This window comes from Protopterus annectens, chromosome 1.part1 (assembly GCF_019279795.1).
Source record: "Protopterus annectens isolate FY-2018-M chromosome 1.part1, PAN1.0, whole genome shotgun sequence".
Lineage (NCBI taxonomy): Eukaryota > Metazoa > Chordata > Ceratodontiformes > Protopteridae > Protopterus > Protopterus annectens.
Window position 1 is genome coordinate 1,333,631,311 of NC_056726.1, and position 16,847 is coordinate 1,333,648,157.

The following is a 16,847-nucleotide window of genomic DNA, read 5'->3' on the forward strand; positions in this document are numbered from 1 at the left end:
TTAACATGCAGCTGTGACCCAATGCCTGCATACCATAAAATTTACTAGGTATGTCTGCTCATTCTTCCCACATATTGTTTCTTGCTTTTTTTTCCTTCTCTCTCTGTATGACCAGGCTGTCCTGTTCTTCACAACTTCCTTCCTCATGCTTCCTCCTCTGGTCAAATTTTTCTGCCTCTGCTCTGTTTGCTATTCTACCTTCCTCCTCTGACCAGTTCAACCAGCTCAGGTTCTCTGAATCCCTTAAGGCTTCAGTTGCAATGTCTCTCATTTCATGGTATGTTCTTCTTCTGGTTCCTGAATCTCTGTCCTTGTTTCTGCTGTGATCCCTGCCAGACCTTCCCATTCTACCAACTTTACATCTTCTTTCTATTACTGGATCTTGTAATCTAGATAATTGAAATCTTGTTTCCAGCCATTCAAACAGTATTCTTTCCAGTCCTGCACCCAGAATTTTTTCTGATACCCCTATTTTCCTTATGATGTTTCAGTTTTCTTGTTTTTCATTATTGTTTTTTTCAATTTCTGTCAGCCGTCTGCTGTGTTCTTGCACCTCTGATCTCTGTGCTTTTCTGTCCTCTTTTAAGTCTCAGATTATTTATTTCAGTGTATTCAGTTCTTTTTGATAACTATTTATTGTTGCCATCAATATGCCTACATCATCAGCAAATGCTATCAATGTTTGGAATAATTTATAATGTTGTTTTTTTCATGTGGAGCTGCCCAGCTGCTGCTTCTCTATCCCCTAGTTCTCCAGTCTGTGATTTTTCTTGTCTTTGTTTTCTACCTGGAACTGCTTGATTAATCACTGTTTTCTTGATTCTCTGTTCAGATCTTGAAACCTGAGCAGCCATCTTACATGGGCTCTCTACCACCCTCTCCTAATTTGTCATTATTCTAGCACCCTCTCCTAACTTGTCATTATCCAAAATTATCTTCCAGTTATTATTTATTACAGTAATATACTATCTATACAGCCAATTAATCTAAATGTCCTGCTGAATTCTGGATTCATGGTTCAGTTAATGTTGAAACTACATCCCACCCTTAAAAAAGGGCAATGACTTTGCATTCCTAGCTTCTTTAATTTCAGCAACTATTCTGTTTCTTTTGGATAATCTCTCGAATCTGAAACTGAGACCCAGAGATGTGGTATTCACCATGTTGAACTAGTGCCCTTCAATATCTTGTAGTTACTATGTGAAAGATACAGACTACTCACCAGGCCCAGATCCATCAGTAGGAGACCTAGGGAGCTGTCTAGCACCTGCTGTCTTGGGGCTGCTGGGATCTGCCACAACATTTAATGTTTAATTAAAAAATAAATTTACATTTTCCTCTTTAAGTCAGGCATTGTTGTACATGCATCCTAACGTAGTACACATGCACATTGACTTGTGAGACCTAAATGCATAGTAAACCAGGAAGCTTGCTTCTAAACTTTTATTTATTTATTTTATTTTATTTTACATTTGTTGACCGGGCTAGTCTAACTGGATACATGTCCATTTTCAGTAGAGGCCTGGGGAGAAAAACTCCAGGAATCATACAGAGTTAGTCTAGGTTAAGACAGAGCGATTATAAAAAAACAACAAATTGTTACATAGATGTATTATAAAAACATTGATAGAGGGTAGTACAGAAACAATATAAAAACATCAATTGTTAAGAATGTCATTATAAAAACAAATATATATATATATATATATATATTTTTTTTTTTTTTTTTTTTACTGTGTATATTTCTCAGTGTAGATAAAAATAACTAGGGGTTTGGGTACAAAACAAATTATGTAGAAACAGAGAGAAGGAGGAAAAGTATAGGATGTAGGATGAAATGTTAGTGTAGGGGAGAGAAGTTAGTCAGGGTTGGTGCAGGAGCATAACCAGTGTTGATTAAGAAATAGCCTTAGATTATTTTTAAAAAGCAAGAGAGAGGTCTGAGATGTGAGATTGGGAGGTAGTTGATTCCATACTTTTCCGACAGCATTAGAAAACAAGGAGTCGCCTGCTGAGTTTTTAGTTTTGGTGGTATTAATCAACATTTTGTGTGAGGAGCGCAGATTATTGAGATTTTTATAAGGTATAATAAGGTTTGAGAGTATTGGCGTGTTACAGGGTTGATACAGGGTCTTATGTGCTATTGTAAGTTGGTGGAATTGAAGCTGGTTAAGAAATTCTAGCCAGCTTAGTTGCTTTAGGTTCAGACAGTGATGAGTTCTGAACGGAGAGCCGTTACTTCTACAAAGCACATAGAACCTCAGGCTGCTTCACTTCCATTGCACAAACATGTATAGGGAGACATTCTAGGTACTGCTACTCAGAGGTGTGCATGTAATAGCCTAGTTAGGGATGGCAGGATAATTAATTAGCTTGCTGAGGCTGAAACCTTGTACCTTGGTTACAGGAGACAAGAGCCTTAATCCTCTACACCAACTACCAGATTGACCAGAGTTGATTAAAATATTTTGAAATAGGTATGTTTTGTCTTTTATTGGTTCATACACTTTGTTTCCCCTGCTTAATAGAAGCCATCTTCAAAACTATAGGGGTGAATGTGAGTTCCAGTGCATTTTCAATGAATGGCAAGTTTCAAGGGAAGATAATTTTAGTGTTGGTCATGCTAAATCTGTTTTCACTATGCAACTGATTTGTTTAGCAAATGGCCATCAATGTTTTTCCAATAGAATTTCAAAGCAGTGTTAGCAGTGCAACATGTGGCATATTTGCATTTGGTGACGAAGACTGTGGGTTCTACTCTCACACTAAGTAGATGGATTGCTGATACTGCAGTGCAGTTTAAGTGAGGGAGTGTTGCACTCCTGAGTGTATCATTCTTTGGATGACATGTTAAACTGAAGGCCTATCTTTGTGTTAATTACAGGTGGTTCATAGGTGTGTACTAGGCTAATGGCCCTGGAGCCTTTACAAGCCTAGCCTATAAAAGTGCCCTGGCATCGTGCTGCCCAATGTTAGTTCCCAGTGTCTCTATGAAGTGGATCTACTGGAGTGATCCCTAGTGTAAACTTTCTATTTCCTATCCACTCATCAAGATTTCTCTTGAAGAGGGCCAGTGAGGTGCTCTGCTTGACATGTATGGGAAGTCTATTCCAGAGCATGGGGTGTGAGATCTTTTACATCTACTTCGGCTATCAAAAACTGTAGGGGAAGTTCCCCATTGCCCAATTCAAATTACCTCTAGTAGTATAAATACCAACAAAGATCTCCCCGGAAAAGATGTTACTAGCCTACTGAGACTAACCTGGTCAAAAAGGATTGTTAAATTAAAAGTTTTAAATTAAATCCATATCTGTGTCTTCATTTCAAAAGTCTTCCATGTTTTGAGTAGTATTTATGGTAACTGGGAGGAGAAAGATGAGTAATGGGACACCAGAATGGCTGGGTGGGGCTGGTCCATTCCCCTGCCTAGGACCCCATTTGACCATGATCTGACTCTGCTACTGACAGCATGCAAAGCCCTGATCTTTCCTTGTAGTTGTAGTATACATGCCACAATCCTAAATACTATTGGTAAGACAATGAGCAGACACTCATGCCATGGAACATAATGGCCCACTAGAAAGTCTTATAAAATGGGTACAGCTGAAGCAATGGCATATATGTATGTTTAGTTATATTTAACCATATATTTGCACTCCTAGGATCCTAAAGAAAATTTGACATGTTGCACCTCTGTCAGTACATTATACTGCTCCATGAAATATGAATGGCCCTGTTTTTTTTTAAGAATGGCATGGTATTGACCCCAAATTGCCTCTAGGTCCCCCACCCTTCATCTGTCTAGTAATTATTCACACTGTACATTGTGCAGAATATGCAGTACAGAGACAATGTGTTGCAAAAGGTCATATAGAATATTTTTCCCTTGTTTTTCCCATGATTCAAAGTAAATTAAGAAACAACTTTAGGCATGAATAATGGAATAGTGTATAACATGTCCGAGACAGGTTTGGCCCACCATGAAAGCTTCCAGCTCACAGACTTGCCTTGCAGATGGCAGAGGTACAAGCAAAACAGTTTTCCAAGTAATGAACCAAAAATCAGCCTGACAGGCTGGTTCAAAAGGAGGTAAGGTCAATTTTTCAAGAACAAAGTTGAGATCCCAGGGAGGAAGAATTTGTTTTTGAGGGGGTTTCACATGCAACATTGCTTTCATAAATTGTTTGACAGCAAAAAGAAAAAAGAGAGGGATCATTGGGCAGACATGCTGAGATGGCTGCAAAATGCATTTTGATAGGAGCATATGATGAATCATTTCTATGTGATTCATACAAATATTTCAAGACCGGAGTGGTTAAAACCCTTTCACAACCTCTGTTAATGGCTAGGGACCACCTAAAAAATGTCTTCCAATTGTAAATGTAAGATTTTCTAGCGGGTTTTCTCGCCTCTTTAACCACCTGCTGCATATTCTCATGGAACACGTACCTAAAAGGTATCAAAATACAATCATCCAGGCTGTCAGTTGAAATTGCTCTAAATTATATAATTATAATTATATAAATAATACCATTCAACCCTAAAGTGGTGTGAGCAAGCTTGTAGTAATTTCCCTTGGCCAATTCATTAAACAGGAGAAACAACTTTGCCTGGGCAAAAAGGGCATTAAAACAATGATCTTCGATAATTATTTCTAAATCTTTAGAAATACCTTAGGAATGATTGGAAATGGCGGAAATGCATACAGGAACATTCCTCACCTTGAGAATAATAGACTATCCCCCGGATTCACTATCTTTCCATGCAGGACTAGCTTAGTCATGCACAGAAGCGGCCGTTTAAGAGCAGAACGGCAGCACACCATGCATATTAATGAAGGAGCACTGCCAGAGCTCCTAAACTTACACGGAGCATGTACAAGTGCAGGGGGGCGTGTCTGAGAGCAGATCTCTCAGAATATACATGCCCCTGCAATGAAGAACAGCAGAGTATTAATAAAAGAATGAGCAAGACCGCTCATAGGTGTTCGCATACCCCCAGCAACATCCCCCCACATTTACAAGTGCAATAGTTAAAACAACAAATATAAAGATTTTTTTTTTTTTTTATGAAACAGATTAAATTTAACCACAGGTGCACAGGTTTGCCCATTGCTTAGCTACAGTTAATGCAGTTTAAATGGCACAAGAGGATAAAAAGCAAGATATATGCAAATGAAGCAGTACAGCAATAGTGTAGTGGGCAGAGCATTTGCCTTACGAGCAGTCATTCCCAGTTTGAGTCCCACTCCAGTACATTCCATTTTCCATGTCAAATCACTTTATGACCAATATTTTTAGTTGCATAACCGACTAAATAACATATATTTGTGACCTGGAGTAATGCATTAAATGCAGATGTGAGGTGTCATTGTCATAGTGTTGCAAAGTGCACAGATAATCACAACTGCCCCATATAGTATATGTACACAGGAATCAGGGATACAAATGGAAGGTAAAATGTGTAATGAATAATAACTGCATAAAGCTTCCTAATCCACCACCTTCCCAAGAACCAGTACACATTACTGTCTAAATTAGTGCGGTGGTAAGCGGGAATAAGCACTAGTAAGCAAGTGTAAGCACTATTAAGCAGTAGTAAGTGGGAGTAAGCATATTTAAGTGAGTTTAAGCCCGTTTGCATGGGGGTAAGCCATGCACACACAGGTCAAGCAATATTGAAGTTAACTCTCTGTAACCATATTTAACTGGAGGTTAGCACTGCTTACCTTCATGCAAACCTGTGCAAACCTGCTTACAATTGCCTTAAGCACTCTGTATGCATCAGCCACTGTTCTGGCCAGAAACAACTTTTGCAGGACTTGAACCCAGTACCCTGTACACCACAGTCACAGTAGTTAACCACTAAGCCATCACAGCAGTATATAGGATTGAGGTATCATCAAACAGATCCTCACTATAGGGAATTCAAACTGAACATGTGAAAGGAGTCTATATACAGCTTTATGTTGTATAACCTACTACATAACATAAATATGTGAACTGGAGTACTGCATTAAGCCCAGATCTGAGGTGTTATTGTAATAAAGTGTTGAGATCCCCTAATAAACACAAGGACCCCATACAGTGCCTGTACACATGAATCATGAAGACCAAACACATATATAACATGTAATGAATAATAAATCAATGCTAGAAAGCAAATATAATGCAACTTAAATGTTAAGCAATGCTAAGCATTGCACAGCCCAGCTTAGTAGGTGTAAGCAATGTGTAGGCCAGCTAACTCAGTCTGCCCATTGGTATACCCCTTTAAGCAAAGCCAACCTTAGGTAAGCAGGTTTGCCCATAACTTAGCCTTTTCAAAGCCATCCAACTACGACAAAGTGTGGGAAATCGGCCCTATTTAAACTCAATAGGAGGGAATACATCTCATAAATAGTTGTAGCTTTCCCTTGTATGTCTGGAATGGGAGAGAGTGTGCACTTTCAGGCACAGTGCTGGGGCATCCAGGAGTCCAGAGTCATGGCAGACTCCTTGTGAAAAACCATAACCAGAGACTGCTGCAGGGCCAGTACCAGGGTTCCCAATATGAAGTGGAAGCCTGGGACCGTCTCACCTGTGACCTCACCAGTGCCACTGGCATACTCTGAACAGGTGAGCAGGTCAGGCATCACTATGCTGACCTGAAGCAGTGAAAGGGGGATCTCTTGGATCAGTGCATCCAAGAGGCTAGGAGGACAGGGGATATCGGACAGGGGAGATCCCAGCCATGTGTAAGTATCAGGCCACTACCTGTTTAATAATTGCCAGCTCATGTATATTATGGATAGGTATGGCTAAATATTCCTCTTATGTCCTTCACAGCAGCAAGTGAGTGGGTTATGAACCAGGAGGCCCATGGATGTCGCTTGGAGCATTTGTGACACGAGGCAGGTTGGTAATACTCTTGCATGTACTGTCATAGGTAATAAATGGAAAAGTAGTAGTAAGTGAATTGCCTGTATAAAACCTGTATTGTTTAAGACTTGTACTGCATACACCAGAGAACATGGCAGGAAGAGTCTCATATAGGTTGTATGTAAATAAAAGCATAATAACCTGACAATAAAGGTCTAACTACTAGACTGCATGTGTTTACTCTAGTATCATATGGTAATGTAGATTTGCAATCACTTAATAGTACTGTTGTATTAAGCACTGTTACCCACACTGTGCAACATAAATAAAATGTGTAGGAATGTCTGCATATGACTGGTGTAATCCCAAGATGTCATATAGTACAACTGAGAGAGACATAGAAAACAGTGAAAAGACAGACAATAAGATCAAAATAGCACACTCATCTGAGATGTAAACTGGGAGTGGTAGTAGGTTGCATACAGAATCATACCCACAACTGTACAGATATGTCCAGAATGTCCAGTAAATCGGCCCATATCTGCTGCCTGTCACCCTATCCCCCTGGGATATCAGTGGGATGATCTCAGATGTTTAGGCAGCAGACAAGAAATACAACTGATTGTCACACATCTATAAGAACAAACCTATTACTCTAGCAACTCCCCATAATGAGAGTAATAAGCCAAGTATGTCCCATCTACACCCCCATGTTGTCAAGCTGTGACAGAGTGTGTACAGTAACAGAGTGAGATGTAAGTGCATAATACTAATGTGGAATCTGGTAATTTGTGCGGCAACATTCAGGTAGTGCTAACAAACATTGCTCCCACAGGTCCATCAGATATGAACACTGTGCAGAGAAATAAAAGAATGATACCCTGTACTGGTACTGTTTACTCTGGTACTGCATGGCATTGTTATTGTTGCAGTTTCTCTTAATAATAAGGTATTACTCATCACTGTCACCCACACTGTGCTACATAACATGACTGTCTAGGAAATCCTGTATAAAAGTGTTGTAATACAAGGTCAGAATGTAAAACCACAGGAGAATTATAGACAGAAATCAGATAAGAGATATACAGCAATATCTATATAGGACACACAACTGTGATCGACAGTGTTTTATTTTTAGCAGACACAGCGATGGTCCGGATCCTGGGAGTGGTAGTAGGCTTCATACAGAATCATACCCCACAACTGTACAGATATATCTAGAATGTCCAGTATATTTGCCCATATCTGCTGCCTGTCACCCTGTCCCCCTGGGAAATCAGTGGGATGATCCCAGATGTTTAGGCAGCAAACAAGTAATACAACTGATTGAAAGACATCTAAGAGAACAAACCTGTCACTCTAGCAACTCCCCAAAATGTTATGAGAGTAATATGCCAAGTATGTCCCATCTACACCCCCATGTTGTCAAGCTGTGACCAGAGTGTGTACAGTAACAGAATGAGATGTATGCGCATAATACTAATGTGGAATCTGGTAATCTGTGTGGTAACATTCAGGTAGTGCTAACAAACATTGCTCCCACAGGTCTGTCAGATACGAACACTGTGCCTAGAAATAAAAGATTGATACCCTGTACTGGTACTGTTTATTTGATATTGCATGGCATTGTGAGTGTTGCAGTTGCTCTGAATAATCAGGTATCACTCATCACTGTCACCCACACTGTGCTACATACTATAACTGTCTAGGAAATCCTGTATAAGAGTGTTGTAATTAACTAAAGGTTTAAGAGGTCAATATTCAAAATATGTCCCGATTCACCTGCATGTGGTCTGTGTAAAAAGAGATGGACAGGTATGTGCATAACATCAACCTGGAATCTGGGAGTATGTGTAGAAACAGTTAGTTAGTATTAACAAACAATTCCTCCACAGGTATACCAGGTAAGAGGTGTATACTGCAGGTAAAACCAGTTCATGTATATAGTTGTCAACATCCATACCACTGTCCAAAGTAAGGCAATAGGGTAGTGTAGTAATACTTGTAAGGTACAGATAACAGCAATGACTAGGAAAGTAATGACAACTACAGGAATATACTAGTTGTTAATTGACATCCCCCCCCCACCATATCTGCAACAATAAACTAAATGCAAAACTCAAATGGTATGTGCTGACTTAACTGTAATGTTGGGACATATGTCCTATTGTTCGATAATTATTTAAATCTGTTTCTGTGTATGTGCTATGTTGAAATACTCCCACATTGGTGGCATGGTGCCATCAATGTACCTGCATGCTGTTGTAATTACCACTGTGTTCCCATATATGCATGTGTTCTGTTTGCTATGCAACTGTTCCATATCTGGTGTCTGGGTTAATGGCAATATCTATGCATGCTGTTATACCTAATCCTGGAATGTGTTGACTATTACCAACCCACATATATTGATAAATCATAAACACCATAGCACTTATGGGAAAGTTGGTCCCAGCGGAACCACCTGTCCCACCTCAGCTGGTCGTGGCACCGGGCACAAGCACTTCTGGGGCCCAAACCTGGGACCTCCTCGCCCATTGGTCCTGCACCACCTTCGGGTGGAACTGCCTCAGGGGATGGGGCTTGCCCCCTCTGGGAGTGAGCACAGACAGGAACCTGTCACCCATCACCAGGTCCAGGTTGTGGTGTGTAGTGAGCTCAACCGGGAGTTTGGAGATCTGCTATGCCAGATCGAGGGCCACGTGTCATGACTAGAGGGTCAGTCTGGCTCTCCGACTCAGCCCCCAGGACAGCCACCTTTGGGACTGTGAAGGTGCAGTGGTGACTGCCCATGGGTGGGGACCTCAGTCCCACTGTTTCCACTAGGGAGCTCATGGGCTTCCGAATTCCCAACAGCCCTTTCCATCAAGGTGTTTACCTCCCACATGTGTCATATACTGCCCCTGTATGCATCTTGTTTTTATCTTGTCTGTTAACCTATCCAACCTAGCTCCCCAAATATACCTATTATCCCTCACCAACATCCCACTCTCACCTGAAAAAAAAAAAAAGCAATCTGTTCCCAACAAAATATCTCGCCCCATACATAGCTGTCCATTTCGCACACGTGTCCACTGGACACATGTAATCTGGTCTAATTGGCTTCACAACATATTATTGTTGTCCTCACCCCTCTCTCAGGGGTTTGAGTGTCCAAATCTATCCACAAATTCAGTGTATATGCACAGCTGTTGCTGTAAAAGAAATGGGCAGCTATGGACCTTCCTTACACCCTTTCTGCACATCCCTAGCTATTTTCCCTACTGTCTTTCCCTCTTTGTGCCCCTTTTTCACCACTTTCCTATCAACCCTTTTTTCTTGTCTTTTAAAGAAATTAGTGTGGGGGTAAGTGAGTGTAAGCACTTTTAAGCAGCAGTAAGTGGGCTTATGCCTGTTTGCATGGAGGTAAGCAATGCCTACACAGGTTAAGCAATTTAGAAGCTAACTGAGTGTAAGAAACTGTAGTTGGAAGTTATTATTGATTACCACCATGCAAACCTGTACCAACCCACTTACAATTGCTTAAAAGTGCCTTAATCACACTGTATCCAACGGCCCTTGTTCTGCCCAGCAACAAAATAAACAGACTCTGCAAGGCTTGAACTCAGGACCCTATACACCAAAGCCAAACTGATTTACCACTCAGCCATGTCAGATTTACATTACCATGATGTCTTGACAAACATATCATCTAGCACAGTCATTCAACAGTACAGGAAATGTATTTATATATGTAGATGTATGTGTGTGTGTGTGTGTGTGTGTGTGTGTGTGTTTGTGTGTGTGTGTGTGTGTGTGTGTGTGTGTATATATTTATATCTAAATATATACATATCTAAATATATAGATATAGATAATATATATATATATATATATATATATATATATATATATATATATATAAATATCTGCACATATATATATATATATATATATATATATATATATATATATATATATATATATATATATATATATGTATATGTAAGTAAATATATATATATATATATGTATTATATATATATATATGTATGTATATATAAAATAAACACCGTGCACTAGAAGAATCTTAATTATATAAATTCAGACTTCTTTTAGGCATAGTAATTAATACTGAGCTAGTTCCTTTCTACTAGCTCAGTATTAATTACTACACCTAAAAGAAGTCTGAATTTATATATATATATATATATATATATATATATATATATATATATATATATATACACACACACACACACATATATATGGATGCATATATGGTTCCCCTTCACAAGAGCGAATGGATGGACACTCGAAATTCATAATCTTGAGACCAGAATCTCGAACTTCCATTCACTCGAAATTGTGAATGGGAGCCTTAGGTTAAAAAAATAAAAAGTTAACTTACCTTATTGCAGCAGGCCAGGTCCCCCTGTATCCTAGCAGTTTAAATGTAAATGTTCCGTGACCGCACTATAGCGGAGGAATGGAAAATCTTCCATTTTGCACTTAATCATATAGCGCGGAATGGGAGATTTCCCTTTCCTTCACTATAGTGCAATCTCGGAGTAGGTGGGGGTGTGCAGAAGGGCAAAGCCCCCTGTGAAAACATTTGAAAGGTGTTATTTTGTTTTGTCCTTTTCATATGTTAGAGTTTCTCTAAATTGGAGATTCTGGTTTCGAGTTTATGACTTTCGAGTTTAGAGAAATTTGATCATATGAAGGGGAACCATATACAGATATATATTTATAGATATAAAAGAGAACGTAACAAATACATATATGACCACATGCACCATTAATGGGGGTGAGGGGGCCCAAGCAACATACTTCTTGTACATATTGATATCCCCCCACAGCCAAACAGGTCTGCCCTGCAATGTAATATCAACTGTTGCAAATCCCATAACCAGGACCTGACACAACATGGGCACAAGATGTTAACAGTAATCCATCTCACCTGTATGATGTCAGGCTGGTATCAATAACATATCATGCAGTACAGTCTGGCTACCATAGGGAATGTACAATGTGAAAGCAATAAACATTCTTAAAATACATATACACAGACACATATACACAGATACACACACACACACACACACATATATATATATATATATATATATATATATATATATATATATATAAATATATATATAGATATATACATATATATAGATATATATGTAACTACACATACACACACAGAGATATGTATGCCAGTATGCCTACAGCTGCCACCTTACCAACTGGACACTGTTTGAGTCACCCATACAAAAGACAATTGTTGCCTGCAACATATACCCACAGAGAGGTCAAAGGATATAACACCACACACAGGTTTTCGTACATGAGAAAACTTTATTTGTGTACTGTTACAGTTGTATATGCCATATCATATAGCTGTTTAGACTCTGAAATACATATAAATAGACTAATGCAACTGTCAAACAGATAAATTAATACAGTATTCCGGAAAGCATTACATATGTTGCTGTTCAGGCCAAGGCCTTCAAGTAGTACAACAGTAAAGACAGACTTGGCCACAGGATAACTATCAATCAACAGTAAGTAATGCAGATGTATAGTCCACCAGCCTCTATCTACACTCTGTACACAATCCCTAGGGGGTAAAGACCTCAGTTGACACAATGGGATGTACCTGTTACATAACAAGGCATAACTAAAACCATGACACTCACACTGACAAACAGAACAGTCTGTATAGCAGAAAGCAGTAGGCCTGCATTTACCCAAGATGAATTGCATGGTAATGTACATCTAGATACCTTAAGGCAGCTTGCCCCTGTTACCACTCACATGTTGTAATAGCCTAGGTTAGTTATGGTGCATCCCCCCCATAGACTGACATACAGGGCCATATACCACTGTTACATACACTGGCCTCTGGACTACATAAGGGCACACATGTCTTGTGCAGATGAAGCCGGAACTCAATGCTTTGCAAGTATGGTGTTCTCGGCCAAACCATTGACAAACCAAACACCAACGGCCAGCAATCACAATACAAAGATACTAAATTCTAAAGTAAAGGTTTAAATATTTATATTTATTCAATATTCATTTACAAATATATTTATATTCAAACCGGTTTCGGCTACCCAGCCTTCATCAGTGAATAGAGTTCTTCCTCCAATGAGAGTAGTGATTATTTATACACAACCCCAACCAATGGAAACCATGGTATAGCCCAGCATAATTGTTAAAGCACATTGTTGCGTTTAAAACATCGAAATTTTACATGACTATATTACTGATAATGTATAGAACATAGTAAAACATAACTTAAAGAAGTAATGAAATAATAAAGAATTATGTAAAAAACAAATATGCAATTTTATATAAGCATTAATCAAAAATACATCATTACTGCCAAATATAACTCTACATAGGGGAGCAAGTCCCATAAGCCCCATGCAAAGCATAGACTATCAGAACACATGAAGTGTAAATACTGTAATATATAAGATAACTTATATATATCATAAGAGAAATACAAAAAATATTTATCTCTATATATACATGACATACCATATATGAACATGTTATCAAAAAGGACATATGTCCTATAAAGTTCTCCAGTTTTACAAATGATGTAAAATTCCTGCATACCAAATGGAATAACCTGGTATATTTAATGATTAATCAGAAAACATGTTCAACTAAATATAAATGTATACATACACTTATACTGATTATGAACATATTCAGGCCTCAGAAGAATATGAACCCACAGCTACCAATAGCTAGTGGATTCGCCAAATATACATAACATCTCAAAAACTTTTACAAATGATCATTAAGACCTGGAGGGAATAATGCCCCAAGGTTAATGATCCAATATTTTTCTTTATGATTTAAAATGGTATGCCAACCCTGTTGGTTACTTCTGTCCCCTGTGATTTTATCTATGATCATAAACATAAACTTGGCATTAGTGTGTTTGATGGTATGTCTGTATAGGGCATTGGTTTCTTTTTTATTACGGATGTCACTTTTGTGTTCAGTCATTCTAATTCTAAGTGAGCGAGAAGTTTGGCCAACATAAAAAGCTGAGCATTGGCAAGTGGCTAAGTAAACAATCCAACTACTACTACAGTTACCAAACACCCTTAAATTGTACACTCTGCTGGTGTTGGCACTGGTAAATTGTTTAAGTTTACTTACATGTTGGCATGACCCACAATGTCCACACGGGAAAGTGCCCAAAAGTTTGTCTCCAGTCATGGTCATTTGCTGATATATGGCACCCCCACTCTCCTTATGTTTGTAATGAGAAAATAGGTCACCCAATGTTTTTCCACATCTGCATGAAAACATGCATTTAGGACCTAAATGGCTCCTTAATTCCTCATTTGCCAAAAGTATATTCCAATGGGTGTCCAATATATTCCTTATAACATTATGGTTGCGTCCATATGTAGTTACAAACCTGAGAGTAGATTCTTCCAGTGTGGTTGCTCGTTTCTTATATTCTAGTAATGTGTTCCTATCCTGAGTAGTGGACCATTCACTTGCTCTGAATATATCTGATTCCCTGTATCCCCTGTCTATAAATCTGTGGTAAAGATCTAATCTAGCTTGTTCAAAATCTTGTTCTGATGAACTAATACGTTTAATGCGCATGAGTTGAGATTTGGGTATATTCCGGATGGTGTGGCGTGGATGCATACTTGACGCATGGAGCAGAGTATTGTACTGTGGATCTTTACAATAGGTCTTGGTATTCAGAGTGTGATCTTCATTCCTGTAAACTGTAACATCCAAAAAATCAATGGTATCATGATTTGATGTTACAGTAAACTCTATGCCCCATATATTTCCATTCAGATATTCCACAAATTCCTGTAGATATGCCTCACCTGCCACCACACCATCCAGCAATCATCCAAATGCCTGCGCCAGATATCAATCTCCACCATATACAGGTTATGGAGGGGATTATAAACCATACATTCTTCAAAAAAGGCCATGAAAAGGTCTGCATATATGGGAGCAAAGGATGCTCCCATAGCAGTACCCTGTAGTTGCCAATAGCACTCTCCCGGGAAATAAAAAAACATTTTTGTTAAGTACATGTTCCGCCATGCATACCAATAGTGTATTAAATCCAGGTGGATATAGAGCCGAATGTTCAAGCCAATACTGTAAAGCCTGTAGTCCAGCCCAGTGAGGTATGCTGGTATATAAGGATTTCACATCCAGGGTGCACATGAGCCAGCCCGGCTCCAATTGTGTGTCCTGTATGATTTGAAGAAACTGGGTTGTGTCCCGTAATCTAGCTCTAACAAAAGTAAGTAAGGGTTTCAAATATTGTGTGAGAAAAGCTGATAGGGGTTCAGTTAAAGAACCAATGCCTGACACAATGGGTCTCCCCGGGGGTTTGGAAAGTGATTTATGAATCTTAGGGAGTAAATAAAGTATTTGTTTTTGTGGATCCATAACAGTTAGATGTTTCACAGTACTCTTGGTAATAATACCTTCCTCCTCTGCTTGGTTTAGAAAAGTATCTATTTCTTTCTTAAATACAGGAGTGGGATCAATAGACATATACATGTAGCATCGAGTATTGGCAAGTTGTCCCCTGCCCTCATTCAAATAATATCCCATATTCATAACCACTACTGCTCCTCCTTTGTCGGCTGGTAGAATGACAATATTATGATTATTCCTTAGTTCATCCATAGCAACCTTTTCAGAAGGGGATATATTTTGACCCACAATACATGACTCCCTATGTGGGAAATGTAGATCCCTGAGTACCGATTGAAGAAATATAGAAACATCAGGAACAACAGGAAAGTTACCATCCAAGGGTCTCCACTAGAAGTACGAAAAATAATCACAAAATAGAGCAAGCGGAGACCTCCACGATGATGAACAAACAAGATTTATTCAAGGTATATATCAAACAAGCGCTTTCACGTACATACAAGTACGCTTCTTCAGGTTTTAAAATAGAACTGAATACATCTGCTTTTATAACTCTCATCTAATTGATGAGATACTTGTTCTCATTAATCAATTATTCAATTAATCATTTAAGTTCCTTAAAATGAAATAAAGATATATGTATATATAAAAGGTATATACACAAAAATGTATATACTGATGTATATATATGTGTAGGCATGTATACATATATGAAAATGAATGAAATGAATAAAATGATTAAAAACGCTGAAAATATATATTATTTCATTAAAAAGTACTTAATACTATAAAATGTAATAATAACTGACCAACAAACTAAAAAACTATGTAACAAGCAATACAATTGTTGTGTGACAAAATCATAAAAATGTATACAAAGATGGTTATCTACGTGCGGCTAACACAGGCTTTATGCTGACAGCACAATTAAGTCCTGGTTCGATATGGGATCTCAATTTCAAAATCCATTCAAGTTCAGCCTTCTCTAAATAATTCTGACTGTCACCACCTTTGTTAATGGATTTCATGACTTGTATGACCCTAAATTTAAAAGTGTGGTCATGATACAAACTTACATGTTTAGCTAAGGCATTTGTTAAATTCATCTTTCTTATGTCATAAGTATGATTATAGATGCAATCTTTCAGCCTTCTAGAAGTAAGCCCCACATAGTATGCATTACATTTAATACAGGTAGCTAAATATACCAAATTCATGGTGTTACATGTAGCACAAAGATTAAAATTATATATATGGTTTAACTCGGGATCAATGAATTGATATTCACTGGTAATGAACTTACACATATTGCATCTAGTACATGGAAAAGTACCATAAGTCTGGAGTTGTCCATTCCTGACTATGGGGCTTATCTTAGCTTTTTCAAAGCATAATAGCCTCTTAAGATTCTTACTGTTCCTATATCTGAATGTAGGTTTGATACCCACTATATTGTTGGTGTCTCGATCTACAAGCATCACATCCCAGTTTTTCTTTATGATATCTGTAATATATTTGATATCATTCGTATATCTAGCAACAAAAGGT